General features: G+C 51.2%; 1 long non-coding RNA gene across 3 annotated transcripts; it reads right to left on the reverse strand.

Annotated features, from left to right (window-relative positions):
• Positions 1 to 8566: 8566 nt before the first annotated feature.
• On the reverse strand, positions 8567 to 21204 carry LOC147577734 (uncharacterized). 3 transcript variants are annotated; one of them, XR_015254400.1, is made up of 5 exons: positions 20977 to 21201; positions 20680 to 20812; positions 19830 to 20125; positions 8892 to 9005; positions 8567 to 8728 (listed from the first exon to the last, which is right to left on the reverse strand). It is a non-coding gene; the product is annotated as an uncharacterized LOC147577734 (long non-coding RNA). The 3 variants fall into 3 exon arrangements; XR_015254401.1 differs by having other exon boundaries at positions 8892 to 9002; positions 20680 to 21204; XR_015254399.1 differs by having other exon boundaries at positions 20680 to 21196.
• Positions 21205 to 22712: the final 1508 nt, after the last annotated feature.

A 22712-nucleotide genomic window follows, 5' to 3' on the forward strand; every position in this document is an offset into this window, starting at 1 on the left:
CCACATAAAGATTAAACTTTTCTGCTGGGTAAAAGCTACCATAAACAGAGTTTTGTTTTGTCTTGTTTTGTTTTGTTTTGTTCTGTTTTGTTTTGTTCCTTAAGGATAAACCACAAAAATACTTCCAATTCCTTTATGTGTAGACTTAATTTCTGTATTAAATAGAGTTTCTATAAAAATCTGGAAAGAAAAAAAAGTCCCAGAGAAAATAGCCCAATAGAAAATGATGGTTCACAGAAAAGGAGCTTTAAATGGCTCTTAAATATATGGAAATATGACCAACCTCACTCATAATAAGAGAAAAGCAAAATCACGAGATAACATTTTTCACTCATCAGCTTGGCAAAGATCAAAAATTTGATAAACCTTGTTGGAGTAGTTACAGCAGTACTCAAAAACGGTGGCTGGGACTATGAATTGGTAGAGTTTTATTGACTGTGATTGAACAGTATCTACCAAAATTCCAAATGAATGTATCTGATTCAGCAATTTCACTCCAGAAACTTACCCTGCTGATACATCCTCGTGTCTGAACTTACATATGAGTAATTCTAATTATTATACCACTGTTTTAATGAACAAAAATCTGGAGATTGCCTCCATGGTCTTCAACAGAAGCCATGTTAATTTTTTTTTTTTTTTGAGAGAGAGAGAGAGAGAGAGAGAGAGAGAAAGGGAGGCGGGTGGGGGGAGAGAATCTTAAGCAGGCTCCATGCTCAGTGCAGAGCCTGACATGGGGCTTGATCTCCCAACCCTGGCATCATAAATGACCTAAGCCGAAATCAAGGGTTGGACACTCAAGCCGCAGGGGCATCCAGGTGCCCCTGAAGCTGGGCTATTTAAAATACAGCCGTCTGGGGCGCCTGGGTGGCGCAGTCGGTTGGGCGTCCGACTTCAGCCACGTCACGATCTCGCGGTCCGTGAGTTCGAGCCCCGCGTCAGGCTCTGGGCTGATGGCTCAGAGCCTGGAGCCTGTTTCCGATTCTGTGTCTCCCTCTCTCTCTGCCCCTCCCCCGTTCATGCTCTGTCTCTCTCTGTCCTAAAAATAAATAAACGTTGAAAAAAAAAAATTTTAAAATACAGCCGTCTATATTAGAACCCAGAATGCTTTGCAGCTGATTTTTTTAAAAGAATAAATAAAGGGCACTCAAAAACAATGCCAAACATATGGTCTAAAGTAAAAAATGTAGGTGCAGAATAATGTGTATAATATGCCTCTGTTCCTGTAAAATAGGGCTGTAGATAAATGCATGAAGAATCTCCATTAACTGGTAACTGTTAGTAAATGAAAAGCTAATGCAGACAAGGCCTCTCTTAACACTAAAATCCCAAGGAATCCCACAACGTTCACAGCTTTTCCAACACATATGCCGATCAACCTTGAAGCTTGCAGAGTTTGGAAACATGGTTCATGAAAAATCAAGTGGCAATATTCCAGCTCCAGCTGTGTGGCACACAATTAGAATCATCAGTTCTTTGAAAGTTTGTAAAACTCATCCGTACAACCATCTGGGCCTGGTGCTTTCTTTGGGAAAGAGGTCATTTTCTTCATGCTATAGGACTCCTCAGGCTTTCTATTTCTTCTTGATTCTTGAGTAAATTTTAGTGCCACACAGTGTGCTTGGGATCAGAGCACGTCAGCCAGAGACATTGCGTGAGAGAGAGAGGAAGCTGGAGGCCACAGGCCCCTTGTGCCCAGGTAATCCTTCCTAGGACCAGTTTTGATATTTCACCCTCCATTGTGAGTCACACTGTTCCCTTCTCAGAACACTCAGAGGTCCATCTGTGGTCTGTCCATCAAAATGTCAACCAAAGGATGGACCATGGCTTAAGCTTCTTCAACACAGCCCTCAGCCAAAATATTTGTGACTGTCTGCCCCCATATACTCGATCAATCCCCCAATACATGGACAATGCTGATCCCCACCACCAGGTTCCTTGACTTAGGGCTCACAGTCTTGTACAACATCCCTGTGGGGGGTGAGCTCCCCCAACCCATTCCCTATCTGCCAGGGGTCTCTAATGGTGGTCCAAGACTGAAACTTAGCACAAATATTTTGTATTTGGTCACATTACTCACTTTTCCACAACTACCTATTGTATCAAAGCAGGTTCAATCCACTCATTCCTGTGACCGTCTGGCCCCCGAAAAAATACATATTTGCAACCCCACAAGATTACGGCCCTGAAAGATGGACTCAGGATGAGAAACTGGATAAGTCTTCAGTTATCTCTCACTTATTCTCATCCTAGACTAATTATGCAGCAAAGATTCTCAGGCCCCCGATTTCATTCAGCTTGTGAGACAGGTGCTGAGGACTGACTTCTGAGTTTATGCACCATCATCCTGCCCCGTGCTTCCCATGGGGTGTGGAGGGAGGAGAGGAGTGGGCAGCAGGGCAGCAGTGGGGGGAAAGAGCAGACCCAAAGGGGACTTCTAAAGAATCTACCTGTAGGGCTGAGCGACATGGGGGCCCAGGAAAGAGGAGACGGGGGGCACACAAGAGCAGCCCCAAGAGGAGGCAGAGGCAACACGGGGACCATGGCTTCCGTTCCAGTGGTAACACCATCACCGTGGAAAATGGTGCATCAGAGTATAACAGGTGGGTGAGTGGCTCCAGTGGGACCAGATGACCTGGGCTCGATGCTGACTTGGCCACTAGCTGGCCAGGTAACCTTGGGCACGTGGCACAACTCCCCTCTCTGTTCCCCACTCTGCTCATCTGGAAAGTGGGCTAGTAGTGTTCAGTGCCCAGAGCCGCCCTAAACGTGAACTTGATGTGTCCCCCCAGCAGCAACCCACTGAGGCAGGAACATCATCAGCCCATCTGCCAGATGAGGACACTGAAGGGAGAGAAAGGAAGAGAACTTTCCAGGCCACCGGAAGGACTGAGTGGCATCAGGGTCTGTGTCCCTCCACTCTGCTACTTTCCATCCGTGCAGGGATTAAACAAAACAAGTATTAGGACCGGGCATGGCGCACATGGAGACCCCACAGAAGGTGGCCGCTATGAATCTCTCTCATGAAACAGTCCTTCCTCTACCCCTTCTGGGGAAACCCTCCCCTGCTGTGAATCCTGTCCCTTCCCAGCCAGGCCCCCTCCAGGGGTGTGGGCGCTTCTGTAGGCTAAAGCCCAAGAGTGGGGGTCCCTCGGCTGCTGTGTGGTGACCCCCGCAGTCCCTACAGCTCGGCCACGCCCGCCTCCAGGCGCACTCCCACCCGGGCCTTTCACTTGCTGTTCCTTCTCCCTGAAATGCTCTTCCTGGAGGTCACCTCAGGGCTGGCCGGCCCCCACCGGTACGGTGTCCACGCTGGTCTCACCAGGCCAACCCCCCCCTCTTTCCTAACCTCACAGATTCCAACGCCCTGATCTGTTCTCCCCTCAGCACTTGTCACTTGATAAAATCATCTTTATTTTTCCGTGGCCTGCATCTCCCATGAGAATGGAACTGTCTGAGCCCAGGGGTCTCACCTGTCTCCGTCACCACGGTACGCCTAGCACCCAGGACAGTGCCGGACGCACAGCAGGTGCTCGGGGAAGATCCGCTAAGCAAGTAAGTGAATGATCAGACACGCCCACGGCACGGAGGCCGTTTGCACCTGATCTCACATCCCCACAGGCGGGTGGGGAGCCCGCTGGCTTCCTGTGTTTTTTTTCTTTTAATGTGTATTTATTTACTTTGAGAGAAAGAGAGAGAGCAAGGAAGGGTCAGAGAGAGAGAGGGAGAGAGAGAGAGAATCCCAAGCAGGTTCCGAGCTGTCAGAGCAGATCCAGATGCAGGGTTTGATCCCATGAACCCAGCAGAAATCAGCCTCGCACGCTCAACCAGCTGAGCCACACAGGGGGCCCTCCTGCGGTTCTGTTTAAGGATTTAGCAGAGACTCTTGGAGCCAACGGAAAACCCAGAGGCCTGCAGGTAGGAACACAGAGCCCTGAGGAGACAGCATGGATTAGCACATGAATAAATCACGCTGCTGTTACAAAACAGTCTTGGCCCCTGGGCGACAACTGCCTGGGACAGGAACAGCCTCATGTGCTGCAAGAGCCTTCCTCTCGCCTTCCGGTAAGTCTTCACCGAATGTGCCCTGTGGCCCAGCCCGGGCCCGCCCTCCAGGAGGCCTAAGTCCACCCGTAGCAAGGACAGGAGGACCCAGGGGGACCGAATCCAGGGATCTCCCGGCACCCTGACCCCCAACCTCGCAAGCAGGGGCCTTGGCCTTCCGCTGGTCACCACCTGCCAGACCAGGCAGCCGTCGCGGCCGCCGAACTTCACAGCTGCATCGGGGTGCACTGCCTGTTGTGTCACATGTTGGCCGAGGCTCCTTCCCCCAGGATCCAGGCTGAGGGAGCACCACCTCATGGCAGAAGGACGCAGGCCGGGGACGGAACGGCTGAAGCGGCCCCGAAAGCTTCCGCTCAGACGTGGACGGCATCGCCTGGCCTCTCCCGCCCTCGGGCAGAGCCCACCCCCAGCTGGACCTTAGTTACTGGGGCTGTCGGAACAAAGAACCACGGACTGAGTGATTTAAACACCAGAAGTTTACCGCCTCACTGTTCTGGAAGCCACAAGTCCAAGATCAAGGCATCAGTAAGTCCGGTTCCTTCCGGAGGTTCTCAGGGAGAGTCTGTTCCGGGCCTGGCCCCGGCTGTTGGGGGTTTGCTGGCCATCCATGGAGTCCCTGGCTGTACAAGCCTCACTCAGGCTCCACGTGGAGTTCTCCTCTGTGCTTGTCTCTGTGTCCGAATTTCCCCTCTATAAGGACACCAGTCCTGTGGGAGATGGGCCACCTTCCTCCAGCATGACCTCATCTTAACTATTGCCTCCAACGACCCTATTTCCAAAGAAGGTCACATTCTGAGCTCCGGGGGTGAAGAATTGAAATGTGTGGGTTGAGGGGTGAGGGAGGACATAGTTCAATTCAGGGTAGCAACTCCGGGCTCGGCCTCAAATTCACCCAACAGCCAGTCCCGCGGCCCAGGGCCCACCCCACCGGTGGCCCTGACTGCTTTGGCCCCTGCTCTGCTGGCCCCACCACTGCAAGGCCTCCGGGCAGCCAGCCCGCAGGGTCCAGAGCCAGACACGGTGGTCAGATCTGCTATCCACAAGCTGCCTCCTATCATGTGCCAGATCCGTCCTCGGGGGAGGCCAGCAGCCTGGCATGACAATCCCAGACAGACATGGTTCCAATGTCACCTCCTGCACTTAGTGTGGTGTGGCTTTGGAGGCACATCCCACTTCCCTGAGCCTCCAGACCCTCACCTCTAAAATGTTCTCGGGGGGCACCTGGGTGGCTCAGTCAGCTTAGCGACCGACTCTTGGTTTTGGCTCAGGTCATGATCGCTGGGTTTGTGGGTTTGAAACCCATGTCAGGTTCTGTGCTAACAGTTTGCCTGCTTGGGATTCTCCCTCTTCCTCTCTCTGCCCCTCTCTCCCGCAGGAGTGTGCATGCTCTCTCTCAAAATAAACAATAGATAGGTGATGACAGATAGATAGATAGATAGATAGATAGATAGATAGATAGACAGATGATAGATACATAGATGAGAGAGAGAGAGAGAGAGATAATAGATAAAATGTCACGCAGGTTTAGTGAGTGACAAAAGCACGAGGCCAGACGTACATCCTCCTCGTCCTGACCCCATGCTGACCCCCAGGACCCACTGCTCAGATCTGCATGGGCTGCACAGCCGTCTCACACCCGAACACACACATCGAGCTGCGCACCCCTCGGTGAATGTTCTGGGCTCCTGCCAGGCGTGTGGTGAACCCCAGAGCCAACTCCCTCTCCTGCTTCCGGCCACATCTGCAACAGCATCTGGGGCCTCGTGGTGCTGGGGGGAAGTGAGTCTTTGCCTGAGAATTTCCCATGCATCCCAGTATTGGCTATGTGAGCTCTCTCTCTCTCTCCCCCCCCCCCCCCACCCATACGCCTGCCCTCTTACCTCCGGGGAAATTCGGTCGACACCCCCACCCCAACCACAGACTCAGTAAGACAACCTGTCCCTGCCAGGAGCCACCTCCTCCCCCTGGGCCCTAACCACTCTCTCGACCCCTGCAAATGACACGTGGTGCACATTCACATTAAGCACAAATGAACCTTCATGATGATTGCTGTGACCATAATTACTAGGGAAATTAGTGATCATGAGCTGCCTGGGGCCCGCTCCGGGGACCCACGAGAAGCCTTAACACCACTGCTGCCTTCCAGCCGGACACAAGAGCCAAGGCCCTGGCTCCAGCCCCCAGCCTCCCACCCCGCACCCCTCCTGGGGCCCTGGCTTGTGGCAAACATCAGTCAGGGGGATGACTGAGGAGGAAAATCCTGGCCGGCCCTGGAAGGAAGGAGGAATACTCACTCCCCTCACAGAGGCGTAGACAGCTTGCTCTCAGGCCAGGTCCACACTGCCTGACTCCAAAGCTCTGTTCTCACCTGGACCCCTCGAGTGCCAGGTGCTTCCAGGATGGCCCGGCAGAGCAGGTGGTCCGGCCCACGTCCAGGAGCAGAGGACTGAGGCCAGGGCTCAGTGACAAAACGGCCCGGAGCAAATCGTTCCAGAAGCCAAGACGAGGGCCCAGTGCTGCCTGTGTCCAAAGCCGGCGTCTTCCCCACCACAGTCCCGCATGCCACGAGCCCCTTTTCCCGGAAGCTGCGTTCCACAGCCTTGCCAGGGCCCCGTGCCTAAGCGCTGCTTTGAGGATGCCTTTGACCTTGCATTCGCGGGGCCGGACTTCCCAAGGCCCTGAGTATTTCGATTATAAACGTCTCCTGGATGCTTCTAATCACGTGTGAGGAGCCGTCCCCCCCCTCCACCGCACAGCCGCGGAGCCCTGTGGGGGTGTCAGGCTGCCTCCCCAGTGGCCTCTGACAAGGCACAGTTGCCGGGACCCCAGGGTTCTTCCCGGACTGGAGCACAGACACTCAGGCCCCCGGGCTGCGGGACTGTTCGTTACCCATTTTTCCAAATGCCTCAGTAGGCGACCTGACCCCAGCTAACGACGGGGGCACCCGGCCACCACTTCTCCCACAGCGTCATGCCAAGACCACTCGTGCTTCTTCCCCAACCCCCCGAGCACCCCTTGCCGGGGTCCTGCCCTGGTGCACAGAGACGGGTGCGCTGGGGTGAGGGGCTGAGGGGCCCGGCCCTGGGCAGGGTGTGTGGCTCGTGGAAAGCGGGTGTCACGGTGTCCACGACAAGCAGCTGGTGGCTCAGAGGACCACGTCTTCGGGACAGAGCATGAACGGCGGGTGCTGGGCCTCAGCGCTCAGGGCTCATCAGAGCCAGCAGGATTCAGCCAGAACGCACAAGCCTCGTAAAGTGGTCAGCCAAATCGGCGATCTCAGAGCGCCCCTGGCCTCAGAACCAGGCATTTGATGGCAGAATCGAGACTGCCCAGGAAAATAAACACCTGCTTATAAAATATGAATGAAAGGTCCAGAAGAGCCTGCAATTGAGCAGAGAGGGTTCTTCTTATTGGCCGCTGGTGTGGACAGTCAGGAAGTCGAAGCACCGTCACCCAGAGGGAAAAACGGCCCCAAGGACCAGGTCCCCTCCCCCCAGCCGTCAGCCATCAGCAGGGCTGTGCACCTGTGTGTGCGTGTGCAGCACAGATACACGTGCTCACACGTCGCGTGTTTGTGTCCACAGGTGTGCACACCCGTTTGCCCTGTGTGCGCACGCGTGCACCTGTGTGCACAGGGGGGCAGCAGAGCAGACAGGGGTACATCGTGTGCTTCCTTCTCCCCCGCCCCAGTTGTCTGCTGGGTACCTACTATGAGCAGGACCGGTGAGACGGGGGACCGGAGGTGGACTCTCTGCTCTGTGCCCGCAGGGAGGGAGCGCGCCATCTGAGCAGAGGGAAGAGGCAGCACAAACAGCACAGAGAGCCGCGTGGGGCTCTAGGAAAATGCACAGGAGAAGCACCTGCTCGGGGGCTGTGGAGGGAAGCTGGCCCGGAGGAGGGGGACCATCTTCCTCCCAGCGAACCGAAGGCAAACATGGAGGCTTATTCATCTCAGAGGCTCAGCGTGACGTTCTGCACACACAGCACTCGGTGAGGACCTGCTAAGCGGGTGTGTTGGCAGGAGCAGAACCCCGGGCTCCTGTGCCCTGTAGGGCCGCCCCCAAGGTGGACCCCCAAGCTCCTGTGCTCTGTGGGGCCACCCCCGAGGTGACCCAGGCTCCTGGGTTCTGTGGGGACACCCCTGAGGTGATCCCCGGACTCCTGTGCTCTGTGGGGCTGCCCCCGAGGTACCCCGGCCTCCTGTGCTCTGTGGGGCTGCCCCCTGAGGCAGCAGCTGGTTGAGGTCTGGCCCCAGGCTGGCTTCTCAAAAAAAGAACAGGAGTCATGTCCTAGGGGTCAGGAATGATAAATGAAGTCCAATCCACCTGGCCCTTTTCACTTTTTAAGGACCTTCTTGGGCATCATTGCAGGTGAAACTTCTGGTTGTTTTTACAAAAGGAAAAACTTGACGTGTGGATTTATAATCCTCCTATCTCTGAACCAGAAACATCCCCAGCACCGTCCAATGAGCCACACGTCAATGATTTACATTTTATTTTATTTTAATTTTTTAAGTTTATTTATTCATTTTGAGAAAGACAGAGACTCTGTCTGAGTGGGGGAGGGCAGAGAGAGGGGGAGAGAGAGAATCCCAAGCAGGCTCCATGCTGTCAGCACAGAGCCCGACTTGGGGCTCAAACCCACGAAGCCATGAGATCACAACCTGAGCCAAAACTAAGAATCAGACGCTCGGCCAACTGAGCCACCCAGGCGCTCCCCCCGCCCCCTCCCCCCAATGATTTTAATCCCCTTTTTTGAACTTAGACAGAACTGGGTTCCAATCCCAATGCCATCCCTCGCTGTGAGAGCAAGGATTCATGGCTTACCTCGTGAGGTTCATTTCCTTCATCTGTGAAGTAAAGGAAACACCCACTTGTCTCATGGGCTGTGTGGGGGATTCGGTGGGGCCACACGTCAGTCAGGACGGGCCATTCATGCTGCTGGAACGTAAAAAATTTTCAGCACTTAACCAACAGCTAGCTCCGCTCGGGTTTCATGGCTGTCTCAGGACCACAGGGAGAGGCGGGGTTGGGGGGGCTCATCATAGTCACCCAGGGACTCAGACAGAGGGACACCTCTACCAAGCTGCTTGCACAGTTCCAGAGGCTGAGAAAGGAAAGCGGGCTCGGCCACAGGCTGCCTCTGAAACCTTCCGCCAGAAGGGACGCACACCTTTCTGCTGTCGCCCAGAATGCCCTGTTAAGAGAGTGGAGATGAATCACTTCCTAAGGGAGGATGACTGGAAGGGACCGACACGAAGACAGTTCGTTCACGCCAAATACAGTCCGTCCCTTCTCGCTCCCCCCACGTCGTCTTCATTCCCTCGAGTCCACTATCCATTTAGTGCCTCCCTTCTGCAAACGCACCTTCCGGTATGTGCACGGTGACAACCAGCAGAAAAGAGGGCCACACTTGAACTTCCTGCACCCTGGCTTCTGCTGGGGCCACGTGACTTGCTTTGGTCAATGGAATGTGGTGGTAGTGACAGGTGCCAGTTCCGAGCCTGGGTCTCCAGCGACCTCCGTGCCCCCTTTGCCTTCTGTGCTGCTGCCATTGTCATGAGAAGGACGTGCCCCGGCTGGCCCCTGTCCCCAGGAGGGACACCAGGACACCTGCTGTATCCTGAGCCAAACTGCCTGGCCAGCCCAGACTCCAGCCCATTTCTGCAGGGATCCTGAGAATTGCGCTCACTTCCTACAGAACACGTGACTAAAGCATTACAAATAAAAGGTGAAAAACAAATCTTCAGTTTTTAGAAGAAAATGCAGGACAGTGTTTTTATAACAGCAGAGTAGACAGACACAGGTTTGTTTGTTTTTTTTTTTTTAATTAAACACAAAAAACAAACACCATAAAGAAAAATATTGACAGGGGCTCCTGGATGGCTCAGTCAGTTAAGCGTCCAACTTCAGTTCAGGTCATGATCTCCCAGTTTGTGAGTTTGAGCCCCACATTGGGTTCTGTGCTGTCAGCTCAGAGCCTGGAGCCTGCTTCTGATTCTGTGTCTCCCTCTCTCTCTGCCCCTCCCCTGCTTGCACTCTGTCTCTGCCTCTCTCCCAAAAATAAATAAACATTGGGGCAGCTGGGTGGCTCAGTCGGTTGGGCGTCAGGCTTTGGCTCAGGTCATGATCTCACAGTCCGTGGGTTTGAGCCCCATGTTGGGCTCTGTGCTTACAGCTCGGAGCCTGGAGCCTGCTTCTGATTCTGTGTCTCCCTCTCTCTCTGCCCCTCCCCTGCTTGTGCTCTGTCTCTCTCTCAAAAATAAATCAACATTTAAAATTTTTAAAAAAAGAAAGAAAGAAAGAAAAATACTGACAGCTCTTAAAAGTAGAATTTTGATCTGACAAAGGAGACCATGAATAAAGTTAAAAGACAATCCTAGTGCACAAATAGGGAAGACATACTTAAAATGTATTTGGCCACAAAAGCACTGATTTCCAGATGACAAAAATAAATAAATAAATAAATCATACGGGTCAGCAAGGGGAAACCGAAAACCCAGTAGAAAAATGAGCCAGAGACAAAGAAACCATTCATGGAGGAAGAAACCCAAAAGGCTAACAAATGTAACGCAGGGTATGCCACTGCATAGTAATGAGGGAACCACAACCTAAAACAGCAAGGAAATATTATCTCACACCCACCCCATGGGCAAAATATGAGGTACACAACAAATGTTGATGGGAGATGAGTGAGTTTGCAAGCTGCAGGTGGGAGTGTAGGGGGCACCCCAGCCTCGGACATTGGTCGGCTGCATCTCACCGGCACAAATAAAGACGGACAGGTCCCAAGACCCCACCTCACCAGGGGACCAGGACGTCAGCAGCATCTGGGGGAGGGGAGCACCACCTGCTTGTCAGAGACGCAGAACTCTAGACTCCTCTGAAAAATCAGGGTGAAGGGGAAAAGCATATGCAGAAGAATACGTATGGACCACTGTGTAAAAATTCAAAACCAAACAGAGGCGCCTGGGTGGCTCAGTTGGTTGGGCGACTGACTTCGGCTCAGGTCACGATCTCGTGGTTTGTGGGTTCGAGCCCCGCGTCGGGCTCTGTGCTGACAGCTCGGAGCCTGGAGCCTGCTTCGGATTCTGTGTCTCCCCCCTCTCTCTAACCCTCCCCTGCTTGCGCTCTGTGTCTCTCTGTCTCTCAATAATAAATAAACCTAAAAAAAAAAAAGTTTTTTTTAATTCAAAACCAAACAAAAGACTGTCCGCCCTTCATGGGCATATGCGTACTCGGTGTAAAAAACACGCGTGAAAAGGGGAGACACTGACTTCAGAACAGCGAGGAGGAAAGAGGCAGGTAGAATACATAAGGGGCACGTAAGTCAAGTATCAATAAAAGCTACATTGTATCATGTCCTTAAAATGCACTCTGCAGCCAACGTGTCATAAAGCTGGCATGCATTAAGCTTCACCGGCAGGTACGGGAAAGTTTGATATCATTGTTCTCTACACGGGTTTGCACGTTCGTAACACCGCGTAATCGTTCCAAAGGGCTGATAAAGAATGAAAGGAAATGTGCCCGGATGGTAACAACGGTGATCTTCAGGTGGTAGAATTACAGGTAGGTTCTTTGGACTTTTTCCTACTTTCATGTTATCTCTCTTCCCTTTTGTGGGGATTTCTTACTGTTAAGATGTATTTTCAACCCCTGCATCAGAGCGCACCATGCCCGGCTGGGAGGCTGGTGAGGAGGGAGCACAGCAGCTCACTTGGCCAGCCCCGGGGCAGCTCTTCCAGGAAATATACAGACACTTCCCCCCTGCAGCCAAAGAGTTAAGAAAGCTTGATGTGCAATGAATCATTCCAGGGGACCTAAATCCCTGCCTTATCTAATTTTGTATCCTGAGGCTGATTAATTTAAACTCTACAATAAAATAAACATCAGCGTTAAATAAGGATTAAATACTCAGCAGGATCCCTAGTCGAACAAACTGACACTGTACATTTTATGGTATGGATTGAGGGGGCCCCTGGTGGCAAGGGGGGAGCACAAGGGTGTCCCGAGCTAAGGAGAGAAAATTGCCAATGCGTTGGGATTCTGGAGCGCATTCACCTTAGGTCTCTTGTCTGGTTGTCAGCAGAAAATTCGTGAGCCACAGACTAGCAGCCCTTCACACAGGAGAAGGTCTTGTGCTGTGTCCCCAGCTGCCCCTTATCACCAAGGGGAAGGCGGTGATCAGGAGAGTGGGGTCAGGAGATTGGAGAAAGCCCCTGCGTTCTTAGAAAACAGCAGAGAAGAGACTCCCCTGCCTGGGCATTGCTACCCAGCAGCCAAGAGCAGGAACTAACAGCAGTGACCGCTGCCCCCCCCCCAGGCAGCTACTAAGTCCAAGAGGGGGCCAGGAAAGGTGGGACAGGTAAGGATGGGGTGGAGCTGTCTGACCCAGGAGGCTGGAGGGATCCAGAAACCTCCGTCGGGGAGGAGGGTAGGCAGCTGACGGGTCCTTCCAGGCCTGCAGCACAAAGAGGGGCCATCACCCCCAAGAACCAGCTATTCCTGCAGAAAGCTGTACCCATCCCCCTCTAAGCAGCGGCACCGCAGAGCAGAGCCGGACCACTGCCAGGGACCGTGTCCAGCATGAATGTGGCACCACAGTGGGGCTCAGAAGGTCCTAGACCCAAGCCCAGCTGAGCCTCTGACCAGCGAGCGACTCGCTTAGCCACCAGCCTCCCCACAGGCTCAGGGATGACGAAATCCCTTCAACAGATGTATGTTCAGCACCTACGCAATGCAAGCAGGCTCTGCGTTCTCTTCCCACAAAAAAACCTGTAGCTGTCCCTACGAGGCCTTCCCAGAGACGTGGGGCAGCTGAGAAATACGCGGTCAAGGAGACAGGATCGAGACAGCACATTCCTGGTACTGCCAGCCACAAGCTTTGCGCAGAAAAGAAAGCAACCCCTCTGGGTCCACGAGTGGCAGCTAAATACACAGGAAGACCCTCGTGTCTTGGACTTAGACACCTGCAGACTAACAGGCTGAGACTCTTCCCCGACCCGGATGGCGGGGTGCGGAAGTGCAGCAAGGGGTCAGAGCAGGAGGGCTGGGGAGACCCAGCAGGAGGGCTGGGCCGCGAGAAGGAGCCTCTGGACGTGACCAACATACAGACACGGCTCTCTGCCGTGAGCAAGACCAGTGAGTGGTGCTGAGGGTGTGCTGGCGTGCGGACAGCACGCTGCTGTCTGGGGCACGGAGCTGTGCAATAATCACACACGACTGGCAGAATGTCAGAGAACTGGGTTCAAATTTACCATCTTGCTATTTGCTTTTTATGTGTCCCCATCGGCAACTTATTATAGGTTACTGTCAAATGATATGATGCCACTTCATATGAAGTATAAAAATCTTAAAATAATGCACTGTCATTTCCCCCGTTGGCTCTTATGTTATTTGTATGCATTTTCTGCTACATATTCTGTAAGTCTCCTACTCTACTGTTGTTATTTTTTTATTTAAAGTCAATCAGGGGCACCTGGGTGGCTCAGTCTGTTAGTCCGACTTCGGCTCAGGTCATGATCTCACAGTTTGTGAGTTCGAGCCCCGCATTGGGCTCTGCGATGACAGCTCAGAGCCTGGGGCCTGCTTCGGATTCTATGTCTCCCTCTCTTTCTGCCCCTCCCCTGCTCACACTCTGTCTCTCTCTCTGTCTCTCTCTCTCAAAAATGAATAAACAATAAAAAATATTTTTAATAAAGTCAATTATATTTATGAGATATTTTTAATGTTTATTGACTTATTTTTGAGAGAGGGAGGAGGAGAGAGAGGGAGAGAGATATCCCAAGCAGGCTCAGGACTGTCAGCACAAAGCCCAACATCGGGCTCGATCTCACGAACCTGAGATCATGTCCTGAGCCGAAATCAAGAGTCTGATGGTTAACTGACGAAGCCACACAAGTGCCCCTACAAGATATTTTTACTGTTTCACTTTTACCTGTACGTTTATCATTTCTGGTATTCTTCATTCCTTTGTATAAAAATCCAGATCTCCATCTGGTATTATTTTCTTTCTGCCCAAAAGACTCCCTTTAACATTTCTTATAGTGATAATCTGATAGCAATAAATTCTTTAAGCTTTTTGTCTCTCTAATTCTTTCCCATAATGTTTGAACCATATTGTTGGCAGCTACAGAATTCTAGACTGACAACTGTTCTCTCCTTAAGTACTTTGCAGGTGTTACCCATTATGCCCTGGGTGGCATTGTTACTGACTAGAAGTCTGCCCTCGTTCTTGGCTTTTTCCTCTCTACATAATGCATCTTTCATCTGTGGCTGCTTTTTTGTATTTTCCCTCTGGCTGCTTTTAAATTTTTCCCTTTTTTCATTGGTTTTAAGCAACTTGATTATGACTTGTCTTGATGATGTAGTTTTCGTCTTTGTGTGTGTGTGTGTGTGTGTGTGTGTGTGTGTGTGTGTGCTTGGCGTTCTTTGGTATTCTCGGATCTCTGGGTTTATGGTTGGCATCAAACTTGACATTTTCACCCATTAATTCTTTCAAACATATTTTCTTCTCCCCCAAGCCCCTCCTCCTCAAGGACTCCAATTACACATATATTAGTCCGTTGAAGTTGATTCTCTGTCCACTTATTTTAATCATTTTTTTCTCTGCATTCCATTTTTTATATTTTCTGTTGCTGTCTTCAAGTTTACTAATCTTTTCTTCTACAGTGTCTAACCTGTTGTTCATCTCATCGAGTGTGTTTCTCATCTCAGACATTATACTTTCCACCTCTAGAAGTTCAATATTGGTTTTCCATTTCTCCGCTTAACACACTCAAGCTTTCCTTTACTTTCTTGATGTGGAAGATATCTTTATAATGACAATTCTAATGTCTTTTCCTACTGGTTCCATTATATGCGTCATTTCTGCACCTGCACCTATCGACTGACTATTCTCACTATTGATAGCAGTTTTTTGTTTCTTTGAATGCCTGGTGATTTTTTATTAAGCGACAATGCAAATTTTACTTTATTGCGTGCTGGATATCACTGCATTTCTATAAATATTCCTGAGTTTGTACTAGGGTGTGATTGAATTACCTGGAAAGATTTTTTGGTCCTGTGAAGACTTTCTTTTAAGCATTTTTAAGTGGGGCTAGAGCAGCGAAGGCCTTGGGCTAATTTTCCACACAGTTGAGGCAATTTTTTTCTCAGTAAACTACTGCATGTCTTGGGAATTCTAAATCTTTCCACCGTTGCCAGTGGGAACACGAAAGGTATCTGGTTCTGTGTGAGGTTCAAGCATCGTTCCTTCTGTTCAGGTGGTGTCTTCCTCCAGATCTGACTACTCGTGTACACGCACTGATCGGTACTTAGCTGAATACTCTGGAGCTTTTTTCCCTAAGCAGTGTTTTCCTCTCTGGTACTGTGGGTACTCGCCCTGCATAATTCAGCTGCCTCAATCTCCCCAGACTCCCAGCTCCACCTCCACAACTCAGGAATACCGCCAGACTCAGCCTGGGCTCTTGCTCCCAGGCTGTCCTAGGAGCTCTCCAGGCAGTGAGTTGGGCTTATCATTTGGCTCTGCTCGGTGTTTGTGCGCTGTCTCGGGAATCACTGTCTTGTGCTGATGTCAAATCGCCTGCTGTGTAACCAGATTTAAACACACATGGTCTGACACCAGAGGCCATCCTTAACCACTGGGCAACATTTGTCCCTCAGGCCCACCTTGAGGGTTTCAGTAGCTTCTGGTTGAGGAGCAACTGGGAGTTGAAGTCACACTGTTCTATAGATTACGAGCCATTGTTGGATGTCCCATATTACTGCTCGGTAAGTTGCCCATCACTCAACCCACACCATGCGTCTCGTCATTATTAACTAGTATAGGTCCTTCTTACTGTCATTCCAAAGGTGCTGAGCTAGATCCATTGACTGTGTCATTAGCAGTCGAGATGGGGATGTCTACCAATTACCGTCAAGAGCTGGTGCTCAGAGCCAGCGCATCAGGGAGGCAGCCCCGGGGGGGCGGGGGGGGGTGTCTTAGGAAGACCACTTTCAGAAGGTACTCCACATGCTGAAGTCTGGTCTTGAGGGACTTGTGGTATTGAATAAGGGAGTTGAATGTGATGATTTCTCAGACTTTCTCCCTTAACAACTATGAGTTTATAATTATCTATGTCCCCTCAGGGAAATAAAAACCATGATCCCTGATTCACCAGTGAATTTAGGAAAAGGAAGTAGAGAAGAATGGGTCAGACCTATTCCTGGAATACGCTAGGCAGCTTCTGGAGATTAAAATAATGACCACTAATGGATATACATGTTTAATGTTTCAGTGCTGGTAAAATTAATACCCTGTTTAATATTAATAGAAGCCATGTACATCTCTGGAGTTGTTAATCTGCTACTTTTCCACTACGTCAGATGTAAAAATAGCTCCCCGTGATTATCCAGGTGGAGAGGGGGGAGGGGGACCTGAGGAACAAGAGGACAGTGACGATAGCATGCATTTCAGATGCATTATGGCTCATCAGAATTCTAAGGGAGAACATTCTCTTCCAAGTACAGGTACTGTTTCATCCATTCACCAGTTCATTCTTATCCAACAAATATTTATTGAATGCTTCCCACGTACCACATACTATACTAAACTCCTTACCTCTCTGCCTAATTTACTCCTTGCACAACCCTTTGATGGCACTGCTATTATTCCCATTTTAAGAATGAGAATACTGAGGCTCAAGGTCCCACAGAGAAGAAAAGGGCAGAGATGGCGGCACCAGGGCTCAGGTCTCTCTGCCTCCAGACCTGGCACTTCTGACTCCAACGTTCCATGGCTTTTGTACCCCTAAAGCAGCTTTAGGTCTGCAACTGCATAAACACTGCAAGAAGGAAACAGGAATATAGGACAGAAAGTGAGAGAGCCGAGGTTCGGAAGGTGAGGTGCCCTGACCCCACAGCTGAGAGGAGCCTTTGGGAGAACGCACTTCCTTGACAGTCCCTTCAAATTTTCACCATAATTAAATAAATACATGTTGAGTGTCTACTCTGTGCAGGCACTGAAAAGACGGCAATCAGACTGACAGCACTCCTGCCTTCAGAACACTTATGGTTCACGTTCTACCGCAAGAGACAGACAGACAGAAACACAACGCAGTCATAAATAGAAACCAAAAAGCACGCAGGCATAAGTTAAATAAACACAAGTTGTGCAGACCGCTTCTAAGACACAAAGAGGAGACCGAGGCATCCGGGAAGGAAGAAGTCCTCTCTGAAGAGGTCTGTCTGTCGGGAGCCTCTGGGCAAGCAAGGAAGACCACCTCCGTGTGCCTCGGGGTAAAGGGCATGTTAGAGGGGCAGGGGGTACGTTGAAAGTGGGAGGGCAGCTAGAGTTCACAGGGGGTCCAGACTGGGGTCGTCCCAGTGTCTAGCAGCAGAAATCACTCCCAGTGAAGCTGCAGGACTGAGCGCCTTCCAACAACGTGTTCTCCCTTTCTTTCCTCCCTCTCTACTCAAGACAGTCCTGGGAAGTGGGGTGAGGAAGGGCAGAGTCTGGTTGCCTGCCTTGGGCCCCACGTCTGCTCCCTGACTGGGTGACAGTAGAACATCTTAGCCTTTGCTGTCCCATGGAGGATCTTCATAATAGGAGAGAGGGGTTCTCAACAAAAACTTAGGTGCTGCTAGGAGAGCAGATGCTGCGTGGGTGGAAATGTCAACCACAGGAGGAGACACTGGCCAGAACTGAGCCTGCAAAATAAAGAGGAACCAACTTCTGAAAGTGGAGGGAAATGTAGGCTAGGAAGTGAGGACAGCATGTGCAAAGGCCCAGAGATGAACAAGTAATAAGAGGTAAATTTCATCATCTAGAAGAAAGGGAACTGATCTTTACATACAGACACACAGAGTAAATATATATATGTGGATAGATGAGGAGGAGGAGGAGGAGGAGGATAATGATGATGATAGTGGTGAAGGAGGAGAAGGAAAAAGATGACAAGAGGCAGAAGAAGGAAGGAAGGAAGGAAGGAAGGAAGGAAGGAAGGACAGATGGATAGAAGAATGGAAGGAAGGAAGGAAAGAAGGAAGGAAGGAAGGAAGGAAGGAAGGAAGGAAGGAAGGAAGGAAGGAAAGATAGAAGGAAGGAAGGAAGGAAGGAAGGAAGGAAGGAAGGAAGGAAGGAAGGAAGGAAAGATAGAAGGAAGGAAGGAAGGAAGGAAGGAAGGAAGGAAGGAAGGAAAAACAGATAAAAGGAAGGAAGGACAGATAGAAGGACGGAAGGAAGGACAGAAGGAAGGAAGGGAGAAGGGAAGGAAGGAAGGAAGGAAGGAAGGAAGGAAGGACAGATAGAAGGAAGGAAGGAAGGAAGGAAGGAAGGAAGGAAGGAAGGAAAGATAGAAGGAAGGAAGGAAGGAAGGAAGGAAGGAAGGAAGGAAGGACAGATGGATAGAAGAATGGAAGGAAGGAAGGAAAGAAGGAAGGAAGGAAGGAAGGAAGGAAGGAAGGAAGGAAGGAAGGAAAGATAGAAGGAAGGAAGGAAGGAAGGAAGGAAGGAAGGAAGGAAGGAAAGATAGAAGGAAGGAAGGAAGGAAGGAAGGAAGGAAGGAAGGAAGGAAGGAAGGAAAAACAGATAAAAGGAAGGAAGGACAGATAGAAGGACGGAAGGAAGGACAGAAGGAAGGAAGGGAGAGGGAAGGAAGGAAGGAAGGAAGGAAGGAAGGAAGGAAGGAAGGAAGGACAGATAGAAGGAAGGAAGGAAGGAAGGGAGGGAGGGAGGGAGGATGGACGGATAGATGGATGGAAGGATAGATGGATAGATCTTCCTGAGATGCTGATACCTGGCCTTATCTTTAAGTCTGCAATCCTTTAGCATCACCCCATGTTACTAAGACACCATGTGTCAGGGTCAGAACGAAGGTGAGGTCAGAGAAGTGCTGAGGGCACAAACTCTAGTGAGGGGCTCAGCTCACTCTCAGAGACTGGGAAATACCCAAGAGTGAATATCTCCTTAAATTTGGTGCCCCAGGAACACCAATGACCTCAACCTTGTCGCAACCCTATTAAGCATTAGCCATACACTTCTAGAAAGAAAATGGATCCTCCATCAGAGACAGACCAATCTGTCACTGTGCCTTGATGCAAATGCCCAGGATGTCCCACTGGTCTATTCCACCTCCCTTTCTCTGACCTTCACTAAGACAAGGTGATAAAACAGAGCAATCATTTGCACAGTTCTGGATCCAGATCCGTGTTGTCAGATTGCTGTGTGAACTTGAAGAAGTCTCTTCCCTCTCTGGGCTTTGGTTTCCCTCTTGGTAAAACAAGGGAGGTCGGACTCACCTCTGGTTCAAAATAGGGGTGGAAAAGAAAGGTGGGAGGCTCCCAAAAACCTTTAAGGCAACCCCACCTTAGCAGGCTTGCCCAACCCCTTACCCACTTTCCCCGCATTTTCTTCATTTGTTGACTTTACAAATATTCCTCCTACCTACCCGCCATTGGACTGGATGCTGGCGTATAACAATGAGCCACACAGGCACTAGTCCCCCCCTCCCGAAACTTAAGAGTCCAACAATCAAGTCAGATAGGTTGTCAATCACAGTTGCTCTGAAGGCAAAGTCCAGTGGGCAACAGGACCCTGGCCAAGGAGGCTGACCCAGACTGCACTCAGGGAGGCTTCCCGGAGGAGATGGTCCCCACAGATGAACAAGAAGAGATCAGGTAGACAATGAGGAAGAGACAGGTGCCCCTGTGGTCTCACGCCGAGGTCTGGGAAGGTGGGAGAGAGTCCAGCCCTGCGGACCCCTCGTCGGCCCCCCTGAGACTCACTCATTTGTGACAGCAGGACTCTGCCTCCAGCTTAGAGCACAGCATCCTGGAGTCCTTAAGAGTCCTTTCTTCTGCCTGGTGAGACTGGGTCTTGACGAGCACATGGAGGGGCTTTGAAGCTGTGACTTGCCGGAACAGAAGCAGCAGAGGGTGTCATTCTTAACACACATGCCCTGTGGCAACCCGGCACGCAGCCTCGGAAAGATGATTAGGGTGTCTGTTCAAAGGACATGATTGCTATGTTTTCGCTTCCACTTTTGATGTGTAGGACTCCCTTTCTGTCTTCTGGCTACATCCTAAGCCATGCAGAGCTCGGTCTCCAAACCTCATCTCATTACCCATCTTCCCCCAATTGCATATTTTAGGGACTGGTAATAGGGCTGCCTACGAAGCCGTGTATTACAGCCGAACACTCCAACACCCCCACACTCCCCCACCGTGTGAAAGAGACAAAATATTTTCATTTCTAAGCCTCTCCGCCTACAGGGGGGGAAGTTATGGGATCGTGTGACTGCGGTGGCTTCTTAAGAGCCTTTGGGAGCCGGGGGAAGGAATCCAACCTCAGCTGACTTTTCTTAAGTAAAAAGGGCCTGGGCTACCTGACACCATCGAAGGAGAAGCCAAGTGCTCCTGAACACATCTGCCCTCACGTCTACCCCCGGCCCTTGCTCGAGACACATAGCTTCTGGGACGAAGGGGAGGGTGGAGCTGCGCTCACTAAGCACCTACCGTGCAAAGACCCTGTGCCTTCTGGTCTCTAGTTTGCATTAATTTGCATGTGCATCAGTGATCTACGCTGCGTAACAAATTACCACCAATTTGGCAGGCTAGCAACAACACAAATGATTACCTTTCAGTTTCCAAAGGTCGAGAGCCAAGGTCCAGGTTAGCTGGGTCCCCTGCTCAGGGTCTCACTAGGCTGATATCAAGGTGGCAGCCAGGGCTGGGAGCTCCTCGGATGCCATCTGAATCTGGCCCCCACACTTGAAGGGCACGGAGAGGGCGAAGAAAGAAGGATACCACCCCAGATTGGTGGGTGGCAGTTCCAATAAGCAAGGGGGCACCCCAAGATGAGCGGATCTCCCCACTCCCCCACCAAATCTCAAAGCTTTATATAGAGGCCTTAACTGGGTTCAATCACACATACCAGCCACAGGCTGTCAACACAAGCTATCTTAAGAAGGCTGTATCTTTGGGGCAGCCTCTGGGAATGGGGGAGGCAAGCAGAATGTACCATCCAAGGACGGGGGAGGGAGTGATGAGTGTCCATTGGCTGACCAGCCTGAAGGTCAACTGGTGACCACATGCTCTTTATGACCTCGCACAATAGCTCTCGCGTCATAGACTCAGGGTCCCTCTTCCCAATGCACTGGTTGTCGTACGAATTCAGCTCCTTGCAGTTGTGGGATTGAGACCCTCAACCCCTAGGGGTCACCTGCTCTTCCTTTCCATGTGATTCCCCCCCCCTCCACAATATGGCAGCTTATTTTCTCAAGGTCAACAGAGGAGTCTCTGCTGCTTCAAATCTCTCTGACCTTTTTCTTCTCTGACTTCTAGGCTTTTCAGCTAAAGCGCTCACCTGATTAGGTCAGGCCCACCCAGAACCATCTCCCTTTTAATGAACTTAAAGGCCGCCAAGTAGAGACTTCGGTCACATCTGCCGGGTCACTTCACCTTGCCGTCGCATGTAACCTATCCACGGAGTGACGTCTCATCATACTCTGAGTCCCGCCCACTTGAAGGGAGGAGACCTGTAAGGGTGTACCTCTGGCAGCCATCTTAAAAACCTGCCCGCTGCAGCCTACGCGCCTTCTTCTGCACGTACGATTTCCTGGCTTCAGCGGCACTGCAGCTCAGGTGGCCTGGGTTGAGCCTCTGCTCTGGCTCCCACTAGCTGTGTGACCTCGGGCAAGCCACCTCTCCCTCAGCTTCCTCGTCTGGAAAATGGTTCAATGACACCGCCTCCTTGGCAAGTTGCCCCCAAGGTTAAGTGACAGAGGCATGTGGCTGCTTCGCCTTTTGCTGAGCGAGCAGGGAGCGCGCGTCAGACACCTGCTCTGATGCCTCGGCCTGGTTTCTGTACTCTTCCCCATTGCCATGCCGGAACCGAGAGGCTTCCTCCCCCAGAGCGCCACCCTCCCTCCCCCCGCCTGCAGAAGCCTTCTCCATCCCAGGAGCAGACGGAGACGGGGCAATTAGCCTCCAGTAATAAAAGTACACGGGGCCGTCGGCTGGGCTGCCAGAGAATTTATGAAGTGCACGGAAGCTTGTGCTGCTACAGGAGAGGCTATCAGGGGACCACTTCCGAGGTAAGAACAGAAAACACACCATCCATCACTGCCAGATCCTTCCCGTGGCAAGATATTAAAGCGTCGCTGTCCCTTTCCGCATTCCCCAAACCTCATCCAGTGAGCCCGCGTTGTTGTTGTTTTATATATATAATCAGACGAGAAAAGGCAATAAACCTGATTTTTCGTGGAAAAGCTCTGTGGTCAGAAATGCCGGCTTCTGGCAGGTCGCGTCTGCAGGGGGAGCTTCGCCAGGATGCCTGAGAGCTTGCGTTTTGTTCTTTCCTTTTTTTAAAACAAAGATCCATTATGCAAATCGATCATAAAATTTTTAAAGCATCTTGTCCTGTCTCAATTAATTACAGCCCTCGCGGGCTCAGCTCGAGCAGCAGACAAGTCTTCCTGGTCCCGGGCACTGTCCCCAGAGGGAGAGCCGCCCGCCTTGTCCTGCCCGCGGGGCCCCTGTCCCTTCAGCCCTTGCCTGGCTACCCGACCACACTTACGTACTCACCAGCCGGCTGGCCACCACCCTTCACCACCGTCTCTCTGTCTCTCTGTCTGTCTCTCTCCTTGTCTCTCTCTCACACACACACAC

This window comes from Puma concolor, chromosome C1 (assembly GCF_028749965.1).
Source record: "Puma concolor isolate L17-30 chromosome C1, mPumCon1.1.hap2, whole genome shotgun sequence".
Taxonomy (NCBI): Eukaryota; Metazoa; Chordata; class Mammalia; order Carnivora; family Felidae; genus Puma; species Puma concolor.